This window comes from Perca fluviatilis, chromosome 21 (genome assembly GCF_010015445.1).
Source record: "Perca fluviatilis chromosome 21, GENO_Pfluv_1.0, whole genome shotgun sequence".
Taxonomy (NCBI): domain Eukaryota; kingdom Metazoa; phylum Chordata; class Actinopteri; order Perciformes; family Percidae; genus Perca; species Perca fluviatilis.
The window spans coordinates 32196257-32221286 of record NC_053132.1 but is presented as its reverse complement, the minus strand read 5'-3'; the positions used below and the strand labels follow the sequence as shown (position 1 = coordinate 32221286).

General features: G+C 38.5%; 1 long non-coding RNA gene across 1 annotated transcript; it reads right to left on the bottom strand.

The window, feature by feature from the left end:
- Positions 1-880: 880 nt before the first annotated feature.
- Positions 881-2478, bottom strand: LOC120551546. Its single transcript, XR_005637892.1, has 4 exons — positions 1900-2478; positions 1592-1756; positions 1293-1503; positions 881-1149 (listed from the first exon to the last, which is right to left on the bottom strand). It is a non-coding gene; the product is annotated as an uncharacterized LOC120551546 (long non-coding RNA).
- Between the last annotated feature and the right edge of the window lie 22552 nt (positions 2479-25030).

Sequence of the window (25030 nt, the reverse complement as noted above, 5' to 3'; positions counted from 1 at the left end):
AAGAGAGAAAACAGGTGACTTGAAAAATAAATTAAAATAAAATATACGAATTGTACTGAAACAGAAAAATAAGGATACAATGTATAAATCATATAAGGTGGAGATAAACAATAGAAATAACCAAAAAAAAGTATTGGTGTCATACGGTTCAGAGAGGCAGCCAGATTGGTCAGTACAGTATGTTTCAATGGTTTACAATAGTGTTCAACCCTACAAATAAAGGCTTTTCACATGGTTGCTAGACCGAAGGCTAAAAAACCCAAATAATGTCTCAAGCTACAGTATCTGTACTGAAAATCATACCAACATGCTCATTTTAAATGTGTTATCCTGACATTTAGCTCAGTTTACTGAGCCTTTAAAATAATTGAGGGTTATCTTTGACTTTGAAGGAACATATGGTTAGAGTTATTTGATTGTCTTCTGGTTAGAAGACAATCATAGGAACATTAGTTCTTGACTAGTTCTTATGACAAGGCTTATTTAACCAAGTCATGCGTTTTGAGCATTCTGGAGACAAAACCTTCAGCTTTGATTCTTAAATTTAAACACAGTCATAGCTTTTCAATAGGGTTTGGATTATCCCCTGGCCGAGTTTACACATGTGAAAATCCTTTAACACGCCTACCAGCTCAAACCCCACACTAATAATTATAATTTTTGTGAAATATATTCCATGACATCCTTTCCTCTTCTTAAAAATTTTATATATATATATATATATATATATATATATATATATATATATATATATATATATATATATATATTGTTTTTTAATCAGATAAAGAAGGAAAAGGAAAGGATGACATGAAAAATAAATTAATAAAATAAAATATATTAATTGTAATGAAATAAAAAATAAGCATAAACTGTTAGAATTACATGAGGTATATAGCAATTATCAACGTACCAAAAATAAAGTCATAGTGTCCTTGGGTCAGCAGTCTAAGTTGCTAATTGTTGAGTCCGTCCATTGTTGGCACAAACCAAAACTCTTAACAGAGCACAGTGTCATTGTGAAGATGTAAGGGGCTGTAGCATTGTGACCTTTGATGATCCAGGGACTGTAGAAGTGCTGCTTCCAGGTATCTGGCCGGTCTTTGGTGTGACAACAGCATCACTGTTGTGACACAGAGGAGCAGAAGCCTTAGATGGAAAAACAGTAAAAAAAACATTATCACTCGCAGTCCTAATGCAAACAGCAACCACAAACAGTAATGCCAACAGTGTTTTTTTAGTTCTTTGGTCAAAAAGGGATCTTGTACTAAGTTAATACAAATCATAGTTACCTTTACAACTTGTATAGGGCAAAGAATAATGCTGCATTGAGGAGGAGCTGTCTCTGTGACAGTGATGACTGACTAATGAATGATCAGCATAAATTTGGTTTCCCTTATCAGTTCACCTGATCACTTGCCAAACGTCAACAGTAGTTGGGCTTTACTGAACTGTGGAAAGCATTGGATCCAAAGATGTGGACGTAGGAGATCGAAGCAGGTCCTGACAACAGAAAACAGAAAGTTGTAATAAACTGCAGACTGCAAAACAAACATGTTCAAAAGTTACATACTCCACAATAATTAAATACCTTGAACACTGCTGCAGGACAACACAACATTTCTGTCCAGTGCCATTTTACACAGAGTAGTTTACGAAGACTGCACGAGGTTCAGCTTCTTGTAATGTTTAGCCTTCTTTATTTGATTTGATTGTCTCCATTGTGTGAAGTGGAGTAATCACAGCAGAGACAAACCTGCCAAATGCAAAAACTAATGCTTATAAATGATAAGTACTGCTTGCTGTACAAAAGGGCTGCATTACTGTACTAAAGTTAAATACAGGAATAAACTTACAATTAAAAGCAATAAAGAAAGCATAAGAAATTAAAAACATTACCTTCTGTTGTGAAGACTCTTCAGCGCTGTCAGGTGGAAAGCAGGCAGTGTGGTCCATTTTTTCAGTTTTAGAGCCAGAGAGAAGGTGAGGCAAAGGCAGGCAGGTGTTATCTCATCCTCTGCTTGGAAGAATGGCTGGGACTAGCATGAAGGGAAAGGTGTCCCTGTGAGGTCCAACAGTGACTGTCTGTCCATTGTTGATGGAGAGTTAAGCTGCTGCTGCTGCTACATCTGTTGGTTGTTGTCCTTCTTCACAGTGATGAAGGATGTGAGGCCAAAGCTGGCGGTGTCCTCACAGAGGACACAGGAGAACTGTGTCTCTCGTCCAGGAGAAAGTAAACCTACATGAGTTATAGTCTATAACAGCCACCCACCCTGAAACTGGGTGGCATGTAAATGTGGGGTTTGAGCTGGTAGGTACCAATATACCAGAAAGTGTGTGTTGCATATACAACACATACTTTCTGATATATTTGTGCCACTGTAAATGATAGCAGCTGTGTACAATGCTGTACACAGCTGCTGAATGTTTAGGGCTGTACTTGGGATGTACAGCCCAAGATATGTTGTAAATATATTTCATAACAATATGGTTACCTGAAAAATAATGACCAATCACATTATCCAATACTACCAAAAGTTAACATTACCAAACAATATGTCTTACTATGCTTACTAAATTAAGTACAACAATATGTTCTGTAACTGCAAAATTGGGTTTACTTTACATAACAAGATAAACAGAGACCAACAACAATGAATTATCCTAAAAAAACACAACATAATGCTCAGTGGATTTTTGTTTTAACTGCCAACTGTGCTGAAAAGATTAACATCAGGTACAGCTGCAACAAAGACACCTTTAAATTATTAGACCATAATGTATTTAATCATTGCAGGTTTCAATAATTTAGTCTTTTAAATCAAGTTATTAATACATGTTTCACTCACTCACTTTTGGTATTAGGTGCAGACCTTTTGTTCTTTGTCTCAGCTGCCATCTTCAATGACTGTTAGAGGACATGACACAGTATACAGGATTATGATAACTATAATACGTTCTCATCACACCAGAGTGGAGACAATGCTGCGGTTTAGAGATGAAAATGAGGTCCAGAAGTGTGTTCTTATCTGTGGTGGCAGCAGTGATGAGTTGAACATAGCCCCGGGACCGAAACAACTCAAGGATTGGCTTGCTTGCGTTGGATAAGTGATTCTCGTTGAAATCCCCGCAGACAATGATAGGGTGGCAATCCATGATCTCCAATGAGTCCAGCAGGCTTCCCAGGTTTGACAGAAACGATGTCACACTGTAGTCCGGAGGTCTGTACACAGCTGCAATCAAAGCACTCACTGGGGCTTCAACCTTCAGAGCCAAAAACTCAAGGTCAGTGACATTATGTACGTACTGTTTTTCACGTACTTGAATGTGCTCTTTCACATAAACGGCAACGCCACCACCACGTTTGTTGGCCATCTGTGGAACATTTGTGTAGGACAGGTGTCTGTTGCGTTTGAACATAGTGTAGCCCTCTAAATGGAGACTGTCTGCAACAAAGGAGCCTTGTAGGTGAGTTTCTGTGAGACACAAAACATCTGCTAGACACAGTTCATGGTGGCTCTTGATGTCATTCACGTGGCATGGCAAACCTTCTGTGTTATGGTGAACAATGGTCAGAGTGTCATGTCCGTTCACAGCCTGCGTGATTTTGAGAAGAGGCATCATGTCATCTAAATTGACTTGTCTCATGGTCCGTAGGGCTGCAGTGATTTGTGAGTTGGCATATATTTTACTCTCGTCCATATCCAGAATGTGCAGTCCTCTGAGAGAGGTCACTCTGCTGACAGCTACGTAAGCCATGCCGGGTTCAAAAATGTGTTTCAGTGACACTACAGCTGATGTCCTTGTCATACCTTGAACCTTATGAATCGTACAAGCAAAGGCCAGTTTAATAGGAAACTGTCTGCGTACCACTCCTTTCTGTTTCATATTCTCCTCCGCTCTGTCGATGTACACTAGATTGTCTGGTCCTCCTGGTGCTCTGTTACGATAATTCCTTCCAGCTGTTTCATCATCCATCTTGAGCCCGAGCATAGTGACATGTGCGACACCATTTTGTTCAGAGGATATTACCCTGACCAGCGTAGAGAAAGATCCATTCACCAATCCTTGAGACACGTCTATGTTTCTGGTGAGCATGACTCTGACACCTTCAGCTACGTTTAGCGTATCTGGTAACTCATTTCTGTTTCCTTTAAATGGTTTGGCTTGTCGTGCCATTCTGCCTGTCTGTGGATCCTTTTTATAGTCATCCGCATCAATCTCGGTGATGTGAGAATGGAGCAGAGCTAACATTGCAGAGTTGTGTGAATCAACTTGTTTATTAGTTGCAAAAATGTGTAGCACATCAGTTGGACACAGTTCTGGTTCGGTGACGGCCTGTGACAACAAAGCTCTGTCTGGCTCGGACAACTCCTCTGACTTTTCTTTCACACGGATCCTGTTCAACATCTCTGCAAAGGCAACATCATCCTTCTGACGCATAATCTCAGTCAGAGTGATCATCTGAAAGTGTTCCCGCCATAGGTCAATCTCACATGGGTCATACACACAGAGGGGCTTGGACTGTCGCACTGGTGGAAGCTGAAAGAAATCTCCGACAGCTATTACCGACATTCCTCCGAATGGTCTCTGACTGCCTTTGATCTGTTTGAGTCTCGCATCAACATAGGCAAAAAGGGGCTTTGAAACCATGGACACTTCATCAATGATGATGATCTCAGCATTTAACAGTTCAGATCTGACTTCATCCAAATTGTTACCAAGGCCTTGAAATGGAGGTTTTAGGCTTCTGGGCAGTTTGAGTAACGAGTGCAGCGTAGTGCCTGATATGTTGAAGGCTGCGGTTCCAGTAAATGCGGTCAACAGGACAGTTGGGTTTGATATGTCGGCCTCCTCAGCACGTCTCGGCAGTTTGCACAGTATCTTAGATGCCTCAGAGTAGATGCATTTGATTAAATGTGACTTTCCTGTTCCAGCGCCACCATTGATGTAAAAGAAGAACTGGTCTGGATTTAGGCCACAGATTCGCTTTACGCACCACTCTCTAACTGCATAGAACACACAGGCTTGTTTCTTGTTCAGATTCTGATACATTTGGCGTAACAGTATGGGATCAAATGCTGGGGGCTCTCTGATGGCTCTGACTTCTGTTACAGCATTAGCCTGATTACTGTATTCCGGGACATTATCTTGTTCATTTTCACAATCTGGCTCTCTTGCCTGCAGCTCTTCAATACACTCCAACCTCACAACTTCCGATTCTGGCGCCAGATTACACCATTCATCAATCACACCTCTGTTCTGCTCAAACTCCTCAACAGCATTCTCACTCAATCTGTCACTGTTTTTCCTATATTTGTCTCTGTTTCGTTTCACAATGTGTTGGACACTCTCCAGATAATCACAACCTGGTAGTTGCACACATCCATTGCTGTAAAATGACTCATATGTGGGGTAATACGGTCTTTTCAGTTCCTGCTCTGATCGGTAGGGAACGTACAGTTTCAGTAACGTGCCGTAAAACTTCTCAGGATATTTTTCCTGGGATGGGCGGTAAAACCTGATGATAGCAGGCTTATCGTCTTTCCGTCTTTGCACAAATCCCATCTCATTCAGGAGGGGCAAAACATTTTTACCTTTCGTCTGTTTGCCATAGACAATTCTGCAAGTAGCTGCAAAATCAGCCAAACACATCTCCTCAAACTCCAGTGTTTCAGGTCTGGCTTTGTACTTGTCAGTCAAAGACGTCATCCACACATCTGAACATTCAGGTGTTGTGTTTTCCAGGGACGAGAGGGGACGACTCATTTTCACTGCGTTGTCATCTGTCGGTATGAATACGACACCACGTGAACACTTCTTCATGTTAATTCCACATGCACGAGTCACACATTCCTGAGCGCTGACCTCTCTTTTTTTGGAATACGCCTGCATTATTTCCCTCATTTCATCACATTCATTGACGCGCTCTCTGTTGGAGTTTTCGATGACTGTTTTGAGGTACTCAGAAAGTCCAGATTCTTTTTTGGTAATGTAGCTGGTGAGATACATGATGCACGAATATGCGTTGAGTATATAACTGACATCAATATTGGCATTCCAGGCTTCAAGTAGATGTGGATTATATCCATTTACCCAGCAGTCCTTGGGGTCACGCTTCAGAATGACTGCACTGGATTTATTCACCATGTTAAGGCATTGTTCGTACTCACTGTATGTCAGATTGCATTGAGCTAGGAGCTGCTGCAAACTCAGAGATGCTGTGTCAGGTTCATTCAATAACAAGTTAAGTGGTTGAAGTTTTTGCTTTGCTTTTTCCACTTCCACTGGATCAATGCACTCACCAGGTCTCGTTATCAATGTGTTTCTGACGGGTGGTTTAGGAAATCCAAATCTGCAACCCGAGCTGCGACTTTTGAAACATGTCCTTGAGTGATTTTTGCTGTGTGTCTGCACTTCTGTGACTTTCTTGTAGAGATCAGGTTGTGAATGCGGGTCGGGCAGCTGAGCTGTGATGTATTTGGACACAAAATCTAACACAGTCTGATCGTCGTCTTCTTCAAAAACAGGAGCACCATCAACCCATATGAGACAGTGGATGTGTGGACTTCCTCGATGCTGAAACTCAACTCGGTAAAAAAAGTCAACGACTCTGCCCAGGGGCTCTGCAGGAGATAAGATCAAATCCCTGAATAATGCCTCAACACGCTTATCAAACATGCGCATTGCTGTCACAGGATTGCTTCGCAGTATGTCACACTTAGCTGACCAGTCAAGCCCTTCAAAATCGACATCTTCACCTTGCTGCCTTTTTATTGCCTCGATAACCTCAGGCCATCGCATTTCAGCTGCAGAAAACGTACAGAAGAATGTAGGAGTTCCCAACTGTCTGATCATGGCAAAAAGATCTCTTGTAGTTTTCTCCCAAAAAGCAGGCGTCCCGCGCAACGTTTTCATAAACCTCACTGCGTCCTTGTTTCGCACCAGTCTCTCCACCTCACGTTTGTCTTGCAACATTCCCGAGGTAATATTTCTTCCATCCCTCGTAAAAGGTTTTCCTTTCCTTAGCTGTATTGTCATGCTCGATGTTGCCAAATGAATTTCTGTCACAAACTGTGCAAAGAACAAGTAGTTTGTGTCCCTGGCGAAACGATCATCAACACCAAAAAGCCTTATTTTGAAATATTTACTGGGTGTTACTTTAAGAGGTCTCTGTTCATCCAGTGTGTTCTGACCAGTAGGAAACTGTACAGGGAAAGCCATGGCCTCCAGTTTAGGTGTTTTGAAAAAGCTGACAGGATTATTTCTTTCAGCAGGCGCAACAGAATAGATTCCTTCACTGAAACATAAAATCTCCTCTGCCACGTCACAAGGCTGAAGGCATGACTCGAGAGCAAAACCTCCATTTGGCATTTCGCCTTCTTCGTCATCTCTCTGCTCATTTGGTTGTTCACCATCACATGACACCATGTCTATATCCTGTTCATTTTCAGGCTCATTTTCTGCCTCACACAGAGCATTACTCTCACACCTGTCAATTTCCATTAAATCAGTTTCATCATAATCATCTTCCTTCATTGTAGTATCCACATCATCATCATCATCATCATCATCAGGAAGTGTTGGATCACATAACTCAGCCTCATCTCTGATAGTTATGTCCTCATACTGTGGATGTATCTCTTTGAGTTTATGCAAAGCTTGTATGAGCTTTGACCAACTAACTGTCTGAAAAAGTTGGTGTCCTTTATAACACAACCGTCTCTTCAGTTTTACTCTCATCACCTGAGACTCACTTCTCAGTCTGGGTAAAGCTTCAATCGTTTCCTGCACCTCAGACGGGACACACACAACATTTCCTCGTATTAGTCTCTGACGGCCTTTAGGGAGCGGTATGATTTTGGCGAAGGCTATACATCTGGATGCGAGATGCCTTTCCAATATGTTGAGATCCGACAGCTCAGGTGGAATGTCAGCAAGCATTAAGTTGTTGGCTACAGCGAGAGCTGGCATAGCTCCATCTTTAAGATGATCATGACAGGTGTAACAGATCCACTCACTTCTTCTCTCATCAGGCACCTTGCAGTGTTCACAGCCTTCATCGCAAACATGCACGTACTTCCCTGTCAAGCAAGCTGCAACTATATGTGGATTTTTGACATAATTTGACCTTGTGCAGGGGCGGACTTGGTTTGGAAACGAGGCTTTATGGCAGACAGTGCAGACATAGGTGGGACCTTCTTTTATATGCGATCTGAAAAGAGATATGGCCTCTTTGATTAAAGAGTTGTCATTTTCTCTGTCACTCTCACATGTTTGTCGATTTATACATCTGTATTTCTTTTTTATTTTATTTGCACATCTCATTTTAAACATACTTCTAAACAGAAGGTTGTTCTTAAATCGGTCTCGCATTCTTTGTCTCATTAGTTGTCTGTGTCTATCTCTGAAAGCTTGGTCATTTGCATAACGCTGAGTTATATAAGATCGCTGCCTCACTCTGAAGTCAACAAAGTTTCTGTAAAACGTTGTCATTCTTTCTCTTTTTCTTATTCGAAACTCAAGGTTTTCTCTGTATGATCTGTTCATTCTTTCTCTTTGTTTCATTCGAAACTCAGGTTTTTCTCTGTATGATCTGTTCATTCTTTCTCTTTGTTTCATTCGAAACTCAGGTTTTTCTCTGTATGAGCTGTTCTTTCTTTCTCTTTGTTTCTTTCGAAACTCAGGCTTTTCTCTGTATGAGCAGTTCATTCTTTGTCTTTGTTTCATTCGAAACTTGCGATCTTGTCGGTATCGGGTCGTTATATAAATTTTTTTCTTTCCTTTATATGTTTCATTTGAAGCATAGTTTGTCCTTTCTTTCGTTTTTTGATTCTCCTTTCTTTGTGATAGCTTTTCAGAGAGCAATAGTCTCCTCTTAATTTTTCTCCTTTGCTGTTTATTAAGTTTCTTCAGTTTACGCGAGACGTCATCACTGGCCACAGTATTTATAAATGGAGCAGTCAAGTTTGACTTACTGTCAGTAGCATTGTGTGATGTAACAGAATTCACACTAAATTGAGTTGATGGTTCTGCTTCAGTTTGACTATAATCAGGCAATATGACATGAACCTCTTTATGTTTCACAGAAGATACAGACGTGATGTTTGTGGACACTCCCTGTAATATGTTATCAGAGACATCTGTTGCATCAGTGTTTACCTTTGAAATAGTTGAGTTTGAATCATTCAGTGCAGCTTGTTGTGATGCGACACAATTCAAGCTTATCTGGCTAGACATTTCTGGTTCAGTTTCCATATGAGTAAATACTTCATGTACAGATTTGTCACCGATGTGAGCACTCAGACTTGTCTCCTTTTGAAGAGCAGTTGATACAGCAGCAGTGTGAGTTGTAGGCTGACTGTCTCTGTCTGAGATAGCAGTATTCAGGATGGCAGTGGTCACATTGTAAAACTCCACAGGCTTCAACTCATAGTTACAGGAGGGCTGTGTACCTGACATTCTGTGATACTTCAGAAGCCGATCTATCATATCCCCAAGATGTGAGAAAGTCAGCATGACAGCAGTACCAGGAGTGCGAGAACCAGGGGGGAGGGGCAAACCTTTGGCTGTTCTGGAGTGTGGATCAAAGAAACCGTATCTGCCGGACTTTGTTCTGAATACGGCAATGCATAATGCACTCATCATGAGCAAACCATACTGGACATCGGAAAGCAAGCAGCTGAGTCCTGCCTCTAGGTCCAGAAAACTGTCTAGAGCTCCAGGTAACGGTTCTCCTAATGTGCCATATCTAGAAAGTTGTTCCATGTCCACATAATATGTATGCGTGCGTGCAGCTACTTCATGAGGGAGCTCGTCAGTAGTCAGATAGCTGTGATTAACTCTTTTTCTGACCTCTTTATACATTGTATTACCTTTATCCAAAACAAGGTCAAGATCTGCTCTGGTGATGTTTTCATTCTCGTGAAGGAATGACAGAAATGTAAGTGAGTTGCAGGTACACTGCTGATTTCTGTTTTTACCATATTTAATAGAGGCCTGGCTGCGGGATGCAAGGACGTGTCTAACAGAAGGCTGACCTGCTGGATTTACATAGTCTGCATGAGAAGGGCCTGCTACACACTGAGGGTGTCCACTCTTTACATTAGAATAAGATGCCTGTGGTGACATGACACTTTGACCTCTGTGGTTTACCTGGTTAGCTTCAGAAGAAACTGCCACACATCTTTTCTTGACCATGTCAGCATAAGATACCTGTGGTACACCTGGCTCATCACTTTGACCTCTGAGCTTTACCGGGGTGACAATAGCAGGCCTTGCTTCACCATCGCTGTGACATCCTCCCTCATCAGCAGAAACCTTTGGTACATCACTCTGACTTCCCTGTGTCACACTTTCATCATCATGAGACGCTGCAGCCATCTTCACCTCTCCACAGCTCTGAGGACCAACACATTCTACCTGTTCACCTGCTGTACCCTGAACCTCCTTTGACCTCTGCTGGCGCAGACTTGCAGCTTGTGACTTCTTACTCTTCCTCGGCATTGTTGATATGATCCAAAACCACAAATCTTGTTTTATTTTTATTGTAGACAATCAAGATAAACACAATATAATCACAAGATATTACTATTAACTTAGCAGGATAAGGTAAATTAAAGCAGTATCTGCTCTTAGTAATGGTGATTTATATCTCAAAAATATTCTGTTTATTTTAAAGCAAAACACTAAGTGGTCAAATAAATGTTTTACCACAAAATCTTTTCAAGTCTGTCAAGATATTATAGATATTTAAAACTAAAAGTTGATGTATCACACAAATTATATATGGATATACTGTATTTCAGTGGTACTTAAGTTTCTATATCTTCAGTAAATTGAAAACCAATAAGACACAGGAATATGGTTTATTTAGTATTTTAAGGCACTATCAAGAAATCTGTACTGATGTTCAAATACTGTGCTTTTCTAATAATAGAATACCTTTGGTATTTGTATATTTTAGGTTTGTAAATGCCAGATTAATATTTTTCAACCTTAATATATTCAGAGGTTTATTTTAATATATGTAAAGAATAGTTTCTCCTTACAGTTGGTTTATTTATTTCACTTTATAAAGGTTTAACCAACAATAAAGCATGTACAAAAGGTGTTGATGCCAACAATGTGGGTGGAGCTATAGACGAGGTACAAATATGTGAATAACACAATGTATGTAATTAATTTTACTTGTACAAACAAAAACTGATTATGTGTACTCTGGTGTGAATATATTTACAGTCAAAACAAACCTTTTGGTACAGAGCTCCACAGCAACACGGTCCAGGAACAACTACAGCTCTTTTCTTGTATAAATATAGATTTGGACTTCAATTTATTGTTATGTACATTAACAAGAGACTTGACTTCTTCAATGATACACTTTACAACAGCAACTTATATATTTGGAAATGTACCAGATTTAATTTTGAATTAGTTTTTACAGTCCAATGTTTGTGATAAAAGCTAAACAAAATGTGTGTTATTTATGTGTTTCCAGTCTTTTCAATTAATTTAAATTTAATGAACAAACGAAAAAATACTTAATTTATTTAATTATGACTGTTACCAAATAGAATATTGATACAATATGGACAATTCAAAAATACAATAAGGTTTTTGCCAATTGAAAAGGCCAAATCAAATGTGTGTGTGGGAGAGAGACAAGAGAGGTAGAAGAAGTGTGAGCAGAGAAACTCACAGAACCATAAAAAAAAAAAATAAGGTAAAAAAAAACCCAAAAAAAAAAAAAAAAAACCCAAAAAAAAAAAAACACACCAAAAAAAAAAAAAAAAAAAAAAAAAAAAAAAAAAAAAAAAAACTAAAAAAAAAAAAAAAAAAAAAAAAAAAAAAAAAAAAAAAAAAAAAAAAAAAAAAAAAAAAAAAAAAAAAAAAAAAAAAAAAAAAAAAAAAAAAAAAAAAAAAAAAAAAAAAAAAAAAAAAAAAAAAAAAAAAAAAAAAAAAAAAAAAAAAAAAAAAAAAAAAAAAAAAAAAAAAAAAAAAAAAAAAAAAAAAAAAAAAAAAAAAAAAAAAAAAAAAAAAAAAAAAAAAAAAAAAAAAAAAAAAAAAAAAAAAAAAAAAAAAAAAAACAAAAAAAACCAAAAAAAAAAAAAAAAAAAAAAAAAAAAAAAAAAAAAAAAAAAAAAATTAAAATTTTTTAAAAATATTTAAAAACCAATTAAAAAACAATTTTTTTAATAAATATTATTAAAAATTTATTTTTTTTTTTTATTTTTATATTGACTTTAGTGGATGTCTCTAGGAAATCTCTGTATTCACTGACTTCTGTGTTCAATCACATAATGTTGCCTATTTTTGCGTGTGTGAAGTATACTGTGGAGTGTCCAAGGATTCATTAACACAGATGGTGAAATACTAACTAAAAGTATGTAGAGTGCACAAGCAGATGTGTACAGTAACGTTAGACAGTAGTAGTATTTACTGCCGAACAAAGTGTCAAGGCAACATGTCATAGCAACGACATCATTCATGTGTGTTAACATACTGTCGACTTGCCACGGAGGTAACCAACACTGATGGTCCAACAGCAACATAGAGAGGAGGCGGAACAAAAGCATTGGGGGAAGAGAGGAGAGGATTTTCAGTTTCATTTTACAAGACAAGATATTCACAAGAGTAATTTATTTTATTATCAAGATTTTTTAGATCACTGTAATATTAAATTCATACGTAGTACATACGCGCAGTGGTGGATAAACTATTTAGATCATTCACTTAAGTAAAATACTTATACCACAGTGTGAAAATACTCCACTACAAGTACAAATACAAACCCTACAAACATTGGGTAGCTTAATCTACAGCAATGCATCATGTTCTATAAGATCATCATCTGTATGGTGAGGGATAGAGCAAAACATATCCAGTTTTACTTTAGAAAACCAAATTCACAGTTTATTTTAAAGGTCCCATGGCATGAAAATTACACTTTATGAGGGTTTTTTAACATTAATATGCATTCCCCCAGCATGCCTATGGTCCCCCAGTGGCTAGAAATGGTGGCCTATATAAAAGCATCCAAAGAGCACCATGTCATGGGACCTTTAATGAGTACTTTTCAGGCTGGACAACATATTAACTTATTCAATATCAAAGTGTCTGTGAATCATATTTAAAAAGTGTGTGTGTGTGTGTGTGTGTGTGTGTGCGTGCAGACTGTGTCTGTGTGCGTCGTGTGCGTGTGTTTGTGCATGCTGTGGGGTTCTTTCTGTGTCTGTGTCTTTGTGTGTGTGCGCATCTGTATGTGTGTGTGCGTCTGTATGCATGTGTATGTGTGTGTGTGTGTGTGTGTGTGTGTGTGTGTGTGTTTCCTATTCTATGTTTCTGGATTAATGATTAATGCTGCTGCATTCATGTGATGGTTGCATTTTACTGATAATTGTGCTAATCTTAACTCTTATACTTATATACTGCTGGGTAACTTAATCTACAGCAATGCATCATGTTCTATAAGATCAGCATCTGTATGGTGAGGGATAGAGCAAGACATCCAGTTTTACTTTAGAAAACCAAACTCACAGTTTAATGAGTACCTTTCAGGCTGGACATATTAACTTATTCATTATCAAAGTCTCGTGATTCAAATTTAAAAATGTTAGAATGTATATTGTGGTAATACTTCTTTTTAAGGACGCAATTTATTTCCCTTTAATATGATACAAAACTCTTAGAACTTAATCAATATGCCATAGTTCTGTACAGTGTGCAGTCTGCTTTTAATAGCCACAGTACACAGAATTAATCATCACCTGGTGTAAATCATATGTAAATGGCTTTTTTCTAAATAAAACTTAAAACGTGTACAGATGCTAAATAATTATCTACAGTCGAGTTATGTGATCTATTATCAATTTCAGTTATAGTATTACTATACTTACCAATCAAAAGCACACAGCAGTATCGATGTTCTGTTGAGAAAACCAGTGACAAACTGTTAGTTAGTGGGTTCAAAGTTACAGTGTACAAACTGAGACAAAAAAACTCAGTAAATGGTAAATGGTGCTATAACAGCAAGTCTGGCTGTGAGGCAGAGCAGCTATTTCATTTTTTTTATAAATACACACAATGTCAGTTACAACCTAAACAGTTTAAATATTAGGTTCATTGACAAAAAGCAGATTTAAGAGGACTGCTAACGTTAGCTAAGTGCTAATCTTGTGCACTTATGCTTGCTATAAAAACTTAGCCAGAGATTTTTATTAACAGTATTATAACTTACTATAACCATTATTAACACTTAGCATCAACTATCATCACTCTCATAGAGCACCTTACCATACATCCGTATGTGTAATTTTTCTTTATTCAATATGTAGTAGCCTATCTTTAAAGGTATTGTGGAGGATTTTCTTTTTCCGGGTGGATCATCAAGACTATTGGTCCTCCTAGTTGTCAATCATTCTGGCGCTATGTTTACGTAAGGCCGTCGTACGTGCTCATCCCTAGGGTAGTTTTCGCTTTCTGCGCATGAATACTTTCAGGTGTATATGTGTGGTGAGCTACGAGTGTAAGGTGGTGAAAGGTATGACAAGAAGAGAAAGGCCTCTGAAGAAAGAAACAAGACCGGAGTGTTTTTGGGAGAATGTTTCACACGCTGGCGTGCGCTAAAAGCACAGGTTGGGCTCTCCACTGATGCCTCAGTCGCGAAGTTTCTACTCGAAAGGTAAAGTTTGGCATGCTATTTGGAGAAATCCATTTAAAATCACTGCTAGTGAAAGTTGATGTAAGCTATGATTAGCGATGCTAGCCCTGGCACAAGTCACGCACCGCACAGACACGGTAAACATCTCAATTTGTGAAAAAGTGCAAATCTTCTTTTGGAAAGTAGGCTTGTATGAACCATGCCGACAGCAACTTGTAAACAGTGCACTCTCGTGCACACATTTAATAGGCATTACGTCTCGGGAGCAGGTAGTGTTGCGCATGTGCATTTTTTCAAAAAGTGGAGAGGGCGGATCTTTTCTAAAATTCGGGAAAATCCTCCACTATACCTTTAATTTTATTGTCCATATTATTCATGTGGAATGTCTTTTTATCATCCTGTTTATCATGTATGTATGTTGTGTGTGATGTCTTTAGGCTACAGGGGCCTTGAATTGAACCTACCTACCTAGCTAGCTAGCTACCTATCACTAAGTGGGGTCTAGCTAACAGTGTGACAGAGTAACATTAGCATCATTGTTGTTTTGGTATTACATTTTCCAGCAAGAACACAGTTTGTTTGCTTTTCCATTGACAATAGCTAAACCACTAACAAGTTGTTTTATGTCAGTTAACAGAGCTAATATTAGCTAAAGATAGCTATCAATAATTGTATCAAAGCTATCATTAGCTAATATTAGCGCCAATGCTAACGCTACCTTAGCTAATATTAGCTAAAGATACGAAGCTGCTGTCATTAGCTAGCGTTAGCATCGCGTTAGCGTTAGCATCGGTGCTAATATTAGCTAGCTAATGATAGCTAAGTATAATTTACCAAACTGTAACATTACAGTCAAACATTTCGCTCTTAATTCATGTTTGTATTCTGTATAAAGTGGAAACCAATGCCAGCCTTTTTTTAAAAACACAAAACCTGTATTTCTACCATTCAAAAACGTTATTAGATAGCAGACTGGATACTGCTACTTACCAGAGAAGGTTCTAGAACACAATGGCGACGCTGTTCATTGAGGCGTTCAGGGAAAGTCAGAGATTCCAGCGCCAAACACAATAAATTAGCCAAATCAAATTACGTGTGTGTGTGTCTGTATGTGTACACAAACATACCTACGGTTTGATGTTTAAATAGTGCATGACCTGTAAAAGCTGTGGGTGTAAGAGCAATTTATAGAGAAGGGACAAAGATCATTTTTTGAGGCTCTGCCCTCTAGTTGATGACATCACCCACTGTAAGTCATGCAATTCATACTTTGCACATCACAACTACTGGCTGGCGGGCAAGAACATCATTCTCCTAGAAACGAAATCTATGCTAATCAAGTATCTTGCCAGGACGTCACCTGTTTTACCATACGAAAGTTGGTGTTTTGAGGTAAAAACAATATGCCTTTATATTATTATATATTATATTACAGTCTGATGATTAACTAAACCCATGTAGAAAGACTAATAAAGCATCCAGCATATGTTTTTAACAACAACAACAACAACAACAACAACAACAACAACACACACACACACACACACACACACACACACACACACACACACACACACACACACACACACACACACTCTCTGTTAAAAACATACGCTGGACGCTTTATTAGTCTTTCTACATGGGTTTAGTTAATCATTGGGCTATAATAAGACCACGTTGGCTATGTAATCACTGATAACCGGGACAATTTCATATTGGTTGGTGTAAACTGGGACATTAGCGTCCCGACACAAAAAAATTATAAAAATAAATAAAGAACCAAATAACAATAGCTGGAATGCTGCTGAATCAGGTGATTGCTTGGCCTCCTATATTGCTTCTTGTAGCTTTCTCCAGAACCATCGTACCCCAAAATAACTTACAGGACCCCAAAGTAAGCTACGTGATATGCAACTTAACTAAAGACTACGGACATACATTACTTTAAAGGAAGTGTGTCTGTGTGTGTGTGTGTGTCTATGTGCGTGTGTATGTGCGTGTGCAATTATGTGTGGGTCTGTGTGTGTGAGCGATTGTGTGTGTGTCTGTGTGTGTGTGTGTGTTTGTTTAAGAAAAAAAGAGAAAAAGAACACTGTCATTCAAAGCAATTTCCAATTGCTACATATGTCAGAGGTAAAAATCCTCATAAGTGGGATTTGAACACCTGATCATCAAAGTCAGATGTCTTAACTATTACACAAACACCATAGACACTACTGATTGTGTTTCTTCATCTATTTAATTACCTCACCTGTTGAATCATAAACATTGTAGACCAGCCAGCGTGAGAGCTGTTGAGGATGCCTTCAAAGAAGGCTTAATAAATCCAAAACAGTACATGCTATCCATACAGTGACTTCACCGTCGGAAACAGGAAGCCTTTGTGAACGTCTCCATCTAAAATTCATATGGATAAACATAAAAATGTGGGCATATGAGCGATTTGAAAAAGTGGTTCGCTGTGCGTTTCACTGGGAAATGCAAAGAAAGCTATACAGGAGAGTGAATGGAGGGAGTTGTGTTACTCTTGTCGTTTGGAAGCTCAACCAGCCAAAAGTAAAAGTCATATCACAAAACTGAGCACATTTTCTGAAACTAGACAAAAATACCTACGTTTTGATGTATAAATTGTTTATGACAGGTAGAAATTGTGGGTGTTCGAGCAATTTACAGAGACGGGACAAAGATAATTTTTTTGAAGCTTTACCCTCTGAATGATGACATCATCACTCTAAGCAGCCCAATACACACACTGTTTAATCGATAAAATTTCCTGAAAAGATCACTAAACTTAAACAGGTTTTCACAAGAACTGTAAAAGATATCAAACTGAAAAGCACAAGCCAGATAGCTGAATATTTTGTGAACATTTTAAAGTTTGTTTGGCGTCTGTAGGTGAAAGTATGAAGGAGCTGAAAATTTTGGGAGCGGAAGAAGATTTGAAGGATTTGAAACAAGCTCTCATTGACTTCAATGTTAAAAAAAAGTGGTGAACATTTGAAAAATTGAATGGTTTAAATAGGTGAAAGTATGCAGAAGTTACAGAGAGCCAAAAAACGTACGGAATAATAATAAAAAGAATAAACTAGACTAGAAAATGCATTTCCTGCAGAAAATGCGTGGGAATGCTGAATAGCTGAATTGCTAAAGCTAACTGGATGAATAGCTTAAATCTGTAAGAAGAAGTTGAAATAGTGAGAATAGTTGAAAAAGTGGAAATCATTAAAAAGTTCAAAGTTGACGCTAAACTGAATTGTTGGCTATAAAAGTTGAAAAATGACAAAATATGTAGAACATTGTGAGGTCTGAGAGGGAGTGACAAAGAGAGAGAAAGAGAAGGAAAGAGAGAGAGAGGGAGAGAGAGAGAGAGAGAGGGAGAGAGAGGGAAAGAAAGAGATGGAGAGAGAAAGGAAGAGAGGGGGGAAGAGAGGGAGGGAGAAGGAGGGATGAAGAGAGAAGGAGAGAGAGAGAAAAAGAAAGAGAGTGATAGAGAGAGAGAAAGGAAGAGAGGGGGAGGTAGAGACAGGGAGGGAGAAGGAGGGATGGAGAGAGTGAAAGAAAAAGAGAGAGAGAGGGATAGAGAGAGAAAGAGAGAGAGATGGAAAAAGAGAGATAGAGAGGGGGAGCGAGAGAAGACAGACAGACAGACCAGAACAAGAGAATGGAACAGAGAAGAAAGACTAAAGTTCATATTCCTGCCTGTAGTATCTGGGTGTGTATCTGTTGTCATGGTAACGACTGGCCAGTGAATGTTTGTAGTAGTTGAAGTAGTGAGAATAGTAGAAAAAGCGGAAATCGTTTTAATAAGTATGAATTTCATTAAAAAGTTAAAAGCTTATGCTAAACTGAACTGTTGGCTTTAAAGGTTGAATATGACAGAATATGTAGAACATTGTGAGGTCTGAGTAGATTTTCTAACTGATAATGACTCACATATGCAGAAATATGAAACAAATTGTATGAAAAATCTTAAAGCTCAAATGCATTGCACTGAACTGCTGAAACATCTGGCAAATATTCAGAGTTGGAAGCTAAACTGCATTACCTACATACGTGAAGAACTTGTTAGAAAAGCTGTAATACTGTCAAAGATGAAAATTGAAATGGATTGCCTGAAAAGGCTGAAAGAAGAAACATTGCATAGAACGAAAAAGCATCAATCTAGCTGAGATGAGATGTGAAATAGAAGAAAGAGAGGAAAGAGGCAAGGAGAGAAATAGAGAAGAAAGAAGACCATGAGAGAAGAGAGGAGATGAGAGAAGAGAGAGGAGAGAGGAGAGAGGAGAGAAAGAGAGGAAAGATAGAAACATTGAGAACGAGAGCAACTTTGACTAAAATTGACTAAGAAGGCTGAAAGTTTAAATACTTTGTATTATTATCAGCCATATCCATTGCGTAGAACAAACAAGCATGAGCCTAAAGAGCTGAGAGGTGGATATATTGTCTGAAAAGAAACGGGCTATATACATGGATGAAATCACAAATCACAAATGACCCTGAAGGGAGAGACAGAAGGAGGAAGGGAGAGAGGGAGGAGAGAGAGAGAGAGAGAGAGAGAGAAAGAGACAGAGACAGAGAAAGGGGGAGGGAGGGAGAGAAGGAGGGAGGAAGACAGAAGGAAGGAAGGAGGGGAACAGAGGAGGGAGGAAGACAGAGAAAAGAGAAAGAAGGAGGGAGGGAGGCATAGAGAAAGAGAGGGAGGGAGACAGGAAGGAAGGATACAGACAGAGGGAGGGAGGGAGGGAGACACAGACAGATAAGGAGACAGACAGACAGACAGACAGACAGACAGACAGACAGACAGACAGACAGAAGTGGAACGCAAAGGCTATAGACTGATGTTCATAGTTAGTTGAATACTACAGTATTAAAGTGGACTGTCTGTGAAAGGGTTGTCGTGGTTACTAAATGCCTGGGCCTATGTAAGCTAAACGGCATTACCTAAATAATACTGTTAAAGATGAAAGTTGAAATGAATTGCCTGAAAAGGCTGAAAGAAGAAATACTTTGTATTATTATCAGATATATACACTGCATAGAATGAAAAAGCATCAATCTAGCTGAGATGAGATGTGAAATATATTAGGTGAAAAGAATGGGGCTAAACAAGAAGAAAGAGGAAAGAGAGAAGGAGAGAAAAAGGAGAGCAGGAGAGAAGAGGAGAGGAGAGAAGAGTGAGGAGAGAGTGAGGAAAGAGAGGAGAGGAAAAAGAGAGGAAAGAGACATGGAGAGAAATAGAGAAGAAAGAAGAGCATGAGAGATTGCCTGAAAAGGCTGAAAGAAGAAACATTGCATAGAACGAAAAAGCATCAATCTAGCTGAGATGAGATGTGAAATAGAAGAAAGAGAGGAAAGAGGCAAGGAGAGAAATAGAGAAGAAAGAAGACCATGAGAGAAGAGAGGAGATGAGAGAAGAGAAAGGAGAAAAAGGAGAGCAGGAGAGAAGAGGAGAGGAGAGAAGAGTGAGGAGAGAGTGAGGAAAGAGAGGAGAGGAAAAAAAGAGGAAAGAGACATGGAGAGAAATAGAGAAGAAAGAAGAGCATGAGAGAAGAGAGAGGAGAGAAAGAGAATAAAGAGAGAAGGAGAGAGAGAGGAAAGAGAGGAGAGGAAAAAGAGAGGAAAGATAGAAACATTGAGAACGAGAGCAACTTTGACTAAAATTGACTAAGAAGGCTGAAAGTTTAAATACTTTGTATTATTATCAGCCATATCCATTGCGTAGAACAAACAAGCATGAGCCTAAAGAGCTGAGAGGTGGATATATTGTCTGAAAAGAAACGGGCTATATACATGGATGAAATCACAAATCACAAATGACCCTGAAGGGAGAGACAGAAGGAGGAAGGGAGAGAGGGAGTGAGAGAGAGAGAGAGAAAGAGACAGAGACAGAGAAAGGGGGAGGGAGGGAGAGAAGGAGGGAGGAAGACAGAAGGAAGGAAGGAGGGGAACAGAGGAGGGAGGAAGACAGAGAAAAGAGAAAGAAGGAGGGAGGGAGGCATAGAGAAAGAGAGGGAGGGAGACAGGAAGGAAGGATACAGACAGAGGGAGGGAGGGAGGGAGACACAGACAGATAAGGAGACAGACAGACAGACAGACAGACAGACAGACAGACAGACAGACAGACAGAAGTGGAACGCAAAGGCTATAGACTGATGTTCATAGTTAGTTGAATACTACAGTATTAAAGTGGACTGTCTGTGAAAGGGTTGTCGTGGTTACTAAATGCCTGAAAAGGCCTATGGAGAAAAGGCAAACAAAAAAACGTAAAGAAAAGAAAAAAAAGGAAAAAAAAAAATTCGTATTAAAAAATTCTATCAGATATATTAACTAAAAAAAAATAAAAAAAAAAAAAAAAAAAAAAAGCATCAATCTAGCTGAGATGAGATGTGAAATATATTAGGTGAAAAGAATGGGGCTAAACAAGAAGAAAGAGGAAAGAGAGAAGGAGAGAAAAAGGAGAGCAGGAGAGAAGAGGAGAGGAGAGAAGAGTGAGGAGAGAGTGAGGAAAGAGAGGAGAGGAAAAAGAGAGGAAAGAGACATGGAGAGAAATAGAGAAGAAAGAAGAGCATGAGAGATTGCCTGAAAAGGCTGAAAGAAGAAACATTGCATAGAACGAAAAAGCATCAATCTAGCTGAGATGAGATGTGAAATAGAAGAAAGAGAGGAAAGAGGCAAGGAGAGAAATAGAGAAGAAAGAAGACCATGAGAGAAGAGAGGAGATGAGAGAAGAGAAAGGAGAGAAAAAGGAGAGCAGGAGAGAAGAGGAGAGGAGAGAAGAGTGAGGAGAGAGTGAGGAAAGAGAGGAGAGGAAAAAAAGAGGAAAGAGACATGGAGAGAAATAGAGAAGAAAGAAGAGCATGAGAGAAGAGAGAGGAGAGAAAGAGAATAAAGAGAGAAGGAGAGAGAGAGGAAAGAGAGGAGAGGAAAAAGAGAGGAAAGATAGAAACATTGAGAATGAGAGCAAGTTTGACTAAAATTGACTAAAAAGGCTGAAAGTTTAAAGACTTTGTATTATTATCAACCATATCCATTGCGTAGAACAAACAAGCATGACCCTAAAGAGCTGAGAGGTGGATATATTGGCTGAAAAGAAACTGACTATATACATGGATGAAAGAGGGAAAGAGGGAAAGAGAGAGGGGGGGAGAGTGAGAGGGGGCATGAGAGAGAGAGGGAGAGACAGAGAGAAAGAGAAGGAAAGAGAGAGGGATAGATAGAGACGGAAAGAGAGAGAGGGATAGAGAGGGAGAAAGAGGCAGATGGAAAGAGAGAGAGAGAGATGCAGAGAGAAAGGAAGAGAGGTAGGGAGAAGGAGGGATGGAGAGAGAAGGAGAGAGAGAGAGAAAAAAGAGACAGACAGGGAGAGAGGGAAAAATAAAGTGAAACAGAGAGATAGAAAGGGGGAGAGAGAAGACAGACAGACAGAAGTGGAAGGCAACCGATCTAGACTACTGTTCATATTACTGCCTGTAGTATCTGTATAGACTACTGTTCATATTACTGCCTGTAGTATCTGTATAGACTACTGTTCATATTACTGCCTGTAGTATCTGTATAGACTCAGATATAGAACAATAGATATGACATGACGTCATAATTTATGGCATAACTGTCCGCCATCTTACTAGGGTACTGTTTACAATTGTCACCTATGGCAGCAATATGGTTATCAGCTGTGCAGCACCTAACTGCTTTACCAGAAGGACCAAAGAGACCCAGGAGGCTGCCATCACTTTCCACACGTCAGTAGGAGTAGATAGAGTATTTTTTCTCTTCTTTTTTTAATTATAAATACAGAAAAGTTGGTGAACTAGGTAGCTAGCTAGTTACGTTGCCTAGCAACTGTTAACAGACAGGCTGAGATGTCAGTTATTGGTGATTGCTAGCTAGCTAGCTCTTAACATCATTTATGAACAGCAAACATCGTTTTAGTTGATTGATTTTTACCTCAAATAAGACATTTAGTAACGTTAACGTTATAACAGTTTTTTTAACACGTTAATATTGACATACATACATTGAATGCTGCGGCTGGTTTCACTCAATCTGTGTTAAGTTTTCAGTTAAATTAAAGTTAACGACAAGTACTGTAACGTTACACGTAGAGTAAAGTTACGTTACACAAATCAAGTAGTCACATCCAGCAACACGGAGCCTAACAGACCAGCCGCACTTTTAACGGTACATTTTCACCAACTGACGTTAGCTCCCCAAACATTAGCCATGTTGAATCCTGCTGTCAGTCATCATATATTAACTATTCTATTAACTATCTATTGTTGTCAGCTTACCTCATGCCTTTACACGATTTTCCTTTCAGTAAAGCAAATTAAAACTTAATAATCCATGTCTTGACGAGGTAAAGTAACTTCCAGAAAGCGTTCCTACTTCAGCAGCAAGTCTCCGCATTACTATCGTAAATGTAATTTCCATAACGTTAGCGCAAAGAAAATTGCGACAAGTCTATCAGCAGTTCTGGTAAAGTCATTATAGTCTTTATCAACAAAAACTCATTGAAGCTAGCGAGGCTCTTCAACTACTCCGCTCATCGTCAAAACAAACTCCATGCCGGCCGGTGACAGTATAACAAACGCTAAACAGGAAGTAATGGGGTTGATGGGAAATGTGGTCTTATAGTTGAGATTGACATTAAAAAATATTGTTTAATGTATATTAGCCATTCAGAATACCAAAGACAGTATTTACATATTAAGTTCATGCAAAATTGAAAAAATTAAATTATTACCTGCAATATAAATGCAAAATTATGAGATTATCTTCATAATTGAACACATTACTTGTTCTCTTGGAGCTATATCAATCAAAATTCCACCCAAATCTCTATTTTTTGTTTCTTTCTAGAAAGGCACAGTTGTCTTACAGTCATTACTTTGAATTAAAACCACTATTGATGTATTGGTAGAAAAACATAAGGATTATAAAGACAAAATGAGCCTCTTTCCCCATTGATTCCAATGAAAGCAATTCTAAAACTTAACCCTGGTAAGATGGCCGCCAAGTGCTTCCATCCTGGAATGGCAAGTCAGAATTACATGTCATATCTATTGTTCTATATCCATGTATAGACTACTGTTCATATTACTGCCTGTAGTATCTGGGTGTGTCTGTGAAAGTGTCATGGTAACGAATGGCCAGTGGATATGTTTATAAACATGCTTTGATGTCTGTAATCAAGTTGATGAGCAACACCTGCTGAATCTGTCAGCTGTGCTGTGCTTCAGCTATTCAGAGTCCCTGAGAGCAAGCTCTCAAACAAAGCCTCACAGTGGCAAAACGATAACTGCTTTCAGTCAAATGTCGTCATCCTGAGCACCACAAGGCCTTTGTGAACGTATCGGTATAAAATTTATATGGATAAACGTAAAAATGTGGGCATATGAGCGATTTCAATAAGTGGTTCATTCAGTGTTTCGCTGGGAAATATCCGGGAGTTTTAACATTGGAGCCAGTGGAGAAAGATATGGACCTCTTGTCATTTGGAAGCTCAACCAGCCAAAAGTAAAAGGCGTATCACAAAACTGAGCAAGTTGGCTGAAACTAGACAAAAATACCTACGTTTGGCTGTATAAATTGTGTATGACAAGTAGATATTGTGGGCGTGAGAGCAATTTAAACAGAAGGGACAAAGATATTTTTTTTAAGGCTCTGTGCTCTAGCTGTGATGTCATCCACTCTAAGCAGCGCAATACACACTGTTTAATCGATAAAATTTCTTGAAATGATCACTAAACTTAAACAGCTTTTTAACAAAAACTGTAAAAGGTATCAAACTGAAAAGCCATAGCCTGATAGCTGAATATTTTGTGAACATTTTAAAGTTTGTTTGGCGTCTGTAGGTGAAAGTATGAAGGAGCTGAAAATTTTGGGAGCGGAAGAAGATTTTAAGGAGTTGTAGCCTGCTCTCATTCACTTCAATGTTAAAAAAAAGTGTTAAAAAGCTTAGTTTTCTGTAGAACAGCATTCCCCCAATAAAGAACAGAATAACAATAGGTGGAATGCTGTAGAACAGCATTCCCCCAATAACTAGAAAATGCATTTCCTGCAGAAAATGCATGGGAATGCTGAATAGCTGAATTGCTAAAGTTAAACTGGTTGAATAGCTTAAATCCGTAAGAAGAAGTTGAAGTAGTGAAAATAGTTGAAAAAGCGGAAATTGTTTTAATAAGTATGAATTTCATTAAAAAGTTAAAAGTTTATGCTAAACTGAACTGTTTGCTTTAAAGGTTGAATAATGACAAAATATGTAGAAATATGAAACAAATTAATACTGTAATACTGTTAAAGATTAAAGTTGAAAAGGTTGAAAGAAGAAATATTTTTATTATAATCAGATATATACACTGCATA